This window comes from Chamaea fasciata, unplaced genomic scaffold (genome assembly GCF_029207755.1).
Source record: "Chamaea fasciata isolate MVZ Bird 193981 ecotype frontalis unplaced genomic scaffold, bChaFas1.0.hap1 SCAF_3, whole genome shotgun sequence".
NCBI classification, from domain to species: domain Eukaryota; kingdom Metazoa; phylum Chordata; class Aves; order Passeriformes; family Sylviidae; genus Chamaea; species Chamaea fasciata.
Genome location: NW_027094088.1, coordinates 93,999,438 through 94,007,662, shown reverse-complemented (window position 1 = coordinate 94,007,662; position 8,225 = coordinate 93,999,438).

Sequence of the window (8,225 nt, the reverse complement as noted above, 5' to 3'; positions counted from 1 at the left end):
TAGTAACATGTTGCATTTTCTACTCGACTTCTGATTTCCTATATTGCCATGCTGGTTATCCTATATTGCTATGCTGATTTTGCCAAACAAGCTCAGATCTTTCTTTAGTCTATTCCCATATGTGTCTTTCCAGTAAATAATGTCCATCCTACCTGGTGAAGGAATGACTAGATAATTTAATTATATTGTTTCTTCTTCCTGTATTTTGCATGTAAAGAGAAAAGGGACTGTTAATAAACATTCTCAGTCTATGATGGCAAAGTCAAATATATGAAAAGGCTTTTCCATAGTATGATAGTTAACATGCTGCATGTGTCCCTGTGTTCCTTGTTACATGCAACATTTCTATGTTTAATTAAATTAAAAGCCACGGTTTTATTAAATTAAAAGCTTCTTGGAGCCATAGTTTTATTTTTGCTTTATGTGCACACTGCAAGAACTAAAAACTTGTTCCCTCCTTTTTTTTTTTTTTTTTTTTTTTTTTTTTTTTTTTTTTTTTTTTTTTTTTTTGTGTTGGCTTGGGTTGGTTTGGGTTTTTTTGGGGGGGTGGGGGCTCTTTTGCATTTTCAGCATACTTGCCCCATTGCTGTTCATTCTTCACCTTAAGGTTACTTCTCTGATGCATGAGGAGGAGAGCCCCAAATTCGCCCACTGCTGCTGCTCTGCGTGGGGTTGTGCACGGCTCAGACATGGGCACAGTTCAGGGCCTGCTCTCGGCTCAGGGACAGCAGCCCGTGTTTGTGAAGAAGACAAAGGGCTGACGGCACACAATGACATCCAGGACTCAGCACGGTGCTGTGGTCCATGTGCCATACGACTTCTGGGGCGGGGAGACCATCCCGTGCTTTTCGCTCTCGGGCATTGGCAACAGCCCAAACCTCCCTCAACTCTTCTTCTTTGCCCTCCGCCAGGACAGCCCCAGGCCTGTGCCCCGCGTCCATCGCTGCCGTGGGCCGTGCCTGCGGCGGGGAGACCCTCCCGCCTGGGCAGAGGTGGGAGACGGCGGCCCGCCGGGGGCCGATTTGTGCCAGGACACAGCCCCGGCAGCTCCAGGGGCCGTTCCAGAAAGCTCCACTGCCGCGCGCGTGCAGCGAGCGCCCTCCCGCGCCCGGCGCGCGGCGGGGGCAGGGCGGGGCCGCCGGCGCGGCGCGGTTCTGCCCCCTGGCGGCGGGAGCGGGCCCGGCACCGCAACTCCGGCCGCTCCATCCTCCCATGTCCCGGTGTGACCCCAGGCCCAGCCCGCTCCACCTTCCCCTGTCCCGGTCTTTTGGGTTTTTTTCCCTGAATTCACATTTCAATAAATAAAACGAGACGTTTTGAGCCCTAAGTCCATTTTAGATGTTCATCTGCTGTTGGGATTTGATTTAGTTTTATTACATTGAAAGAATCAATATGTTACTGTCATTCAGAAAACGCTTCAACTGAACTAGGTGTCATGCTTCTTTTTTTATTATTATATTTTCTTAGTAATTAATGGTGCTGTAAGTCTGTAAGTAGGAAAGCAGTACCTGAAGTACAGTTTTGGATTATGGTATCCGATGATGAAGTGGATTATAAACTACATTAGCTGTAAATTTAAATATACGTGATGTATGCAGTAGATCTTGTGCAGCTTTATATTTTCCATTTTCATTGTATGTCATTTTTTGTTCATCAATATTTATGTAGTTTGTTTATGAACATATAAGTATGTCTAAAAATGTAGAAGAGAAGTTATCACAGTGTAATTTTCAAATCCTGTTTAAGCCATCTGCTTTCTAGGTGTTGACTTTGTTCTCTGATTGCACATAATAATCATACAATGGTGAAAAATTATTAGCAAAAGTGAAAAATGAGATGCATGCAGTAAAAAATGCAGTTTAAATTATTTAGCTCATATACTTTTAGAATACATTTTGATACCAGAAGTGTTCCTGGAGGAATGAAGGTGGCAAAACAGGAATTTCATGGAAATAAACTTGAATATGCCAAAGGAAATTAATCCAAGCCCTTACTTTCCAGATACATGCTTCAGATTGGGTGAAGTTTATTGTTTTCTTTGTACTGTAGATTCACTAACTTAGAAATATTGCATTAGTTTTAGGATTAGTTTTAATGGCTCTCAGTTCCTGGTCTGCTTTGTAAGTAAACTATTTCCATTAGCATGAGTGGGCTACTTCCCTTTGCAGTGATTTAAAGAATTAAATTACCAGATCAAAATTAAATTTATTTACAGCTTTGCATTCACAGGCTGAGCCTGAGCTGTAAATGCATCTTCCTTCCTTATAACAAGGAAGATACACGTTGTCCTATGCAAAGTAATCCAGTAAGAAATACATTATGAATGATTCATAAAGACCATGACCTTTTCCAAGACCAGCCATTTAAATATATTCATTTGAATATAAGGTACCTGTAATCTTGAAAGCCATCTTCTTTATTCCATTGAGGTTCTTTCCAATATTTGTTTTGTAGCCACTCTTGCTGACCCAGATAAAAATATTAGTATTTTCAATGTTCTTTTCTTGGATGCCTAAGCACGTAACTGCCAGTTCCTGTAGTTTCTCTGGAGTAGACACACTGCAAACGTGCAATGACCTCAAAAGTCATGCTTTCAGTTCACTGTTTGTGATTATGTGGCCCCAGGGTACAGAAGCCTTTGAATGGTATTTTGTACTGTTTTATCTTTCAGCTTGTAATTATTTTCAGCATTAGATACTTTACAGCTATGGATCTAGTAACTTACTTGACAAAATATCTAGCACTTGATATGAATGCATGCAGTTATCCTGATGCCCAGAACTCACTGCTAACTGCAAGAGCCACACAAAACTAAGAAGCCTGTGTGTTTGTAGGCTCAGGATCCAGTCTGTGCCTTGTGAGGGCTTAAGGAGAGCTTAAGCAACTCAAAGGTCTTCCATCCACACCATGCCCCAAAACCATTTAGGATCCCAAGACAGTGGTTCTTCTTTGTGTGTCACTGCATATTATGGCAGAGGAAGCTTTGGGGAATCTCCCCATGGATATTATCACCTTTGTGAGGACACTCCTTAGATTGAGGAAAAGAAATTGATGGGGGGCAAAGAGAGGGATATTAACTGCTGTAGGAATAACTCCAGCCTCAGAAAAAAATGAATGAATAAATAAATAAATAAATAAATATTAAAAAACCCAGGAAAATTTAGTAACATTGTGTTTTGTTAGAAAGAAAAGCACAAAGTAAAACTGGGGACAGGGCCAGTGCATTGTATTTGCTTTTGGCAAACATGATATGGAACCTTTGTATTGCGATCAGATAAATTTACTTTGCAAGAGTAAATTTTTGCTGCAGGGGAAGGGTGTGCACATAACAGATTTAGTGGAATATGTGTTTTCTATTTAAATATATAAATTAGAACTGAGTGCAAAGTGCTGTTTGCACATCAATAATTGCCTTGTGTCCGACTGCCAGCCAGGCTTGACTGCTCAGCAAACACCAAAGAGGGGCTGATTGCTGTCTTCATATCTGCTCTTTGTCCTTGACTGCTGCATGCAGTTTTGGCTAGAAAAACATGTTTTTGCTGCAGAGTAACTGACACAAACCATCCTGAGGTAAAGTCACTGTAGGGAAAAACCACTATGGGTTTTTCTCAAAAATTGAAGTATCTTGAGGATAAATGACAACTCTGACGTGGTGGATATCACATAGTTTATGACATGATGCAGCTAAAGTGCTTTTTTTTCATCATAGCTTCATGTTACACAGCTTATATGTTAGTTGCTTTCCAAGGTCATATTATAGCTTTTTCTGACCACAGGAGTAAAAGCTTACAGCAAAGCTCCACAAGAGTTGATAACTCCACTGTCATTTGAAGTGGAGCATGGTATATGTCTCATTTTGGTTAGGCAGTTGGACTGTGACAGTCTAAATTTCAAGCAGAAGCAAGTTGTTTCCAGGACTATGGACACGGATGTTATTTATCCTCATGGCCAATACGAGGAACCTTTTCTGTTTGGTGTGCATCCCATAAATTTTGGTGACAGATCCGTATATTTACTTCTGTTGTATTCTAATCCAATCACACAGAAATTCACCACAGATCCAAATTATAGAGAGGACTAAACCCATTAGTCACTCACTCCTTTGAAATTAATAAATAGCAATCAAGCTAGGAGTTACTCAAATAAAGGCTGCAGCTAAGAAATCACTGGTAAAAACCAAGCATATATTTTTATTTTCCTTAATCTGGTTTGAAAAAAGAAATAGCAAAAGTGGGCAAACTACAGCAAAGAGAAAGGATAGAGAAAGATCTGGAATAACTTCTGAAAGGTTACATAGCCTGTAATGGATCAGGCTGGGAAAGAAAGAGCTGGTAGAGGTCTAAAAGCCACAAGTAAAAGGAAGGTGAGCAAGGAAACCTCCTATTCACATTGAAACAAGGAAACAAGGGAGCATCATCTCGAACTTGCAGGTGGCAGGTTGGAGTGGTGCAAGGTGAGGCCTCTGCCTATGGTGAATAGATAAGGTGCAATACCCCTTGCTTCAGGATTCTTCGGGTGCCAGTCAGGAGTTTTAAAGTATTCCAGGGGGTGAATTCAGGGTCAGGTTAACACAAGGGCTCTTAAACACAAATGGCTCACCCCAGCTGATGATGTCTTCTGGCTGCTCTAAAGACGCATGCAGGTGTCCATAGCATCTCCCCAGGGCTGGTGCAAGATATGTAGTGGAGCTGTACATGTCAGACAAGGGAGCTGGAGGCCTGGTCGGGTGTCTTTGGGCACCTGGCATTGGGAACCTGAGAGTCATGGATACCCCCAGCAAGGCATGAGCCAAGTGCCAGGGCTTGGACAGCTCTAATGAGATGTGGCAGGTGACCTTAGCTGGTGTTTTGCTCAGTGGACAGGTGAAATGCTTGTGATGCTGCAGCACAGGATACAGGTAGTGGAGGAGAACATAAACAGCCTTAAAATGAGGCAAGAGCTCCCTTATCATATGTACCAAGCAAAGCTATTCAGTTTTGTGTCTGAGCACTAAACTAGGAGAAACTGCAGGTTTTGGTTTCCAAAATATGTGATGGGTTGCTAGGATGTGCCAAATCTTTGAAACATTTTACTTAGGATTCACTAGTTTTGTAGGCTTGCAGCAGATTGTTTCCATTTTTCATGGTAATTTCAGCACAATTCTGGTCCTGTTCTAGGGGCTGTCACTGGTGTGTGCAGTCAGCTCTGCTGGTGTGTAGCTCACCTTGGCCAGACTCCTTGGCTTTGCTGGCTCTGAGGAGCAGCTTCAGGGCACCACGGGAGAATGGAAACCCCATTTTTTAGGCCATGAGCATGAGGCAAACTCGCACAAGGATCTGACCTCTCTGTCAGCACTGTAGGGCACACAGTGAGGGGTTGGAAACGACCTAGGTAAGGCAAGAGACAGTGGCTCTGGTTCTCTGCAGCCCACTGAAAGCCTTTCATGTACTTCATGTTCAACAGCTAAATGAGGTAAATGTAGTTAAGTCCTGTGAACTGATCCTGGGGCTGGTCCTTCCATCAGGGACAGAAGCCAAACTTGCTGTCTAAACACCAGTTCTTCCTTGTGAGCTCACATGCCAGGAAGTGGACCCTAATTTACTTCGTAACATGCAGCACTTTGGCTTGCACAAATGTTCTCAGAGCTGCACAAGGGCTTTGCTGTGCTCTTTGCTATCCTCTCTCTTTCTGCTGGTTGCGTGGTGAGAGAATGGATATATTCCATGCCATTGCCCTGCTTCAGCCATTGCCCTGTGCCCTGGAAGAGTAGAAATGCCCTGGAAGAGTAGAAGTTGGGTATGGATGGCACAAAAGAGTGGAGAGGTAATGCTGCTTCAGACTTGCCTTGCTGTTACTTACTGTTGCAGTCATCATGTTTTGTCTTTATGATGGCCAAATCAGAACTTTCCATCACAAAAACAGGAATGCATCTGTCTTTGATGTTTGGCTACAGCTAGTAGCCAACTTCTGAGCCTCAAATCTGCTCTTACAATTATTACTCTATATTTACTGTGGATTTTGTGAGATGCTCTCTGAGGGCTGCATGGTCTGTGAACTGCCTTGGAGAGCCACACATTTTGACTGTAGCAACACTTCCTAAAACAAAGCTCATCACAGGCTGTAACTAGAGCCCATTAGTTTCACAGAAACTGTATGATCTCACTGATACTGATACTGTTTTAATGCACTTGAGATAGATTGAAATTAGCAACTGAAGTGATAGAGGAGTTCAACTGAATTTCTGTGATTCTGACTGATGCTTCATAAAGCAGTACATCACTTGAATAACAACCCTGATTTGCAATCTGTGTCATGCTCCTAAGTTGTTATAAACTGTCTTGTTATAATCTTATACCTTTTTTAAAAGTAACCACTCCCATATACTATGCCAAACTACTGTGATACACAATTTTGTATAAATGAAAGACAGGATCTTAAATAGGTACCAAAATACAAAATGCCTGAAAGATCAGAGATTTCAAATGTCTGTTTCTTTTGAAACACTTAAAATAAGCACAGCCTTAAAAAACCCCCATATATATATATATATGTTGATTTTGTCATAAATGGTCAGGCTGTACCCTGTATTCAAATAATATAATCTAACTCAAATGTTGTGGTTCCTGGTTGCTTACTTAACAGAATTAGATTACATATTTGCAGAGATAGAATCATAGAATCCTTTAATGACCTTTAAGATCATTGAGTTCAACCATTAACCTAACACTGCCAAGTCCATCACTAAACTATGTCCCTAGAGTCTAGCTCTGCCTCATTAAATTCTACCTAGGTAGTCTGAAGTTTTTAGGATTTAGGGTAATTTAGTTAGTCCAAATAGCTACTGCTACTAGACTTTGTAAACGTATATATATATGTATAAATGTATGTATCCTCTTGCTAAGGTAGCTGTGGCAGAATTTACCACTACTTCTTGTCTATTTCTATGTGAGCTGTCTTCCCCACACCTATTATCCAGACAGTGAATGTATGATACCATGTGGATTATGTGCTATTTTCTCAAGCTTCAAATAACGAAATTAGTTCTGAGTGGGATTTTCCATTGTAGATTTAACCTAGTGTTATGAATATTTCTAGTTTTTTCTGAGTTATGTTTGCTATATATACTGAAAGATTTGTAAAATATAGTTTGATTGCTATTAATTCCACTTAGTCTTCCTTGATAGAGTACTGTGTTATACCATACTAAAAATGCTAGCTAGCTTGTGTGCAGACCAAGGCACAGCAGATGATAAGACTAGGCTATTTCATCAGAGCCTAGATGAAATCAAGCAAGGATTGTACTTATTCTGACCCCTGACTTTGCAAAAACTCTTGTGGACATTTTAAAAACCTTCCAACAATGATACAAAAACCACATCTCACTGAGCAAGTCTCATGGGAGTCAGAAGGCCCTGGTTCCTTCTTTCATTGGCTGAAGGGACACAGCCTTGTGCTAATACAGATGTCTCTCAAGGGAAAGGAGAAAAACTGCTATGTCATTTTGATTCCTGGGGTTGTTTGGTTTCATTTCTGCACTACCCTCTTCCTTCTCCTTTTTGTATTGTGAGCAGGAAACCCCACAAAACATGCTCCAGCTGTGCTCTTCAAAGACAGTTCCTTTCTATTAAAGCTCAAATTGTTCTGTACCTCAAGGAGATGTGATAGATGTAGGAAGTTATTTTGCAGCAGCTGTGATCTCCTGCCTAATCCTAGAATTTACAAGATATACAGTTATTTATCTGTGGAGTTCATTCTGTGAAACTGCTTTCCCACTAGTACCAGGCACAAGGCAAGCATGCTGGACAGCAGCCCCAATTTCTAGCAATAAAATAACAACAGCATTCCCAGCTAAATGTAGAGGTCTTCAGTTCCCTCTCCTGTTGAAAGGGGCTTAGTCTTCTGTTTTCTAGTTTACCAGAAACTGGTCTGAGTGTCTTAGTTTGTTCTTGTTGGTGAAGTCCTTTGGGGTTTCTCCTTTTGCAAAAATAATTAAATCTTAATGGGGCAAGATTTAAAAAAAACTAAAGCTGGTTGTTGGGGGTATTTCTCTGAGGAGGGGACTACCTGTGTTCTGAATTCTTAGTGCTCCATACTCACTGAAATAGTTATATATGCATGACAAGAAGAAATAATTTTTACTATCCCATTCTGTGTATTTGTCCTTCTCTGGTAAAAAAAAAAAAAAAAAAAACAAACAAAAAAAAACCACAAAAAACAAACAAACAAACAAAAAAAACCCACCAAAC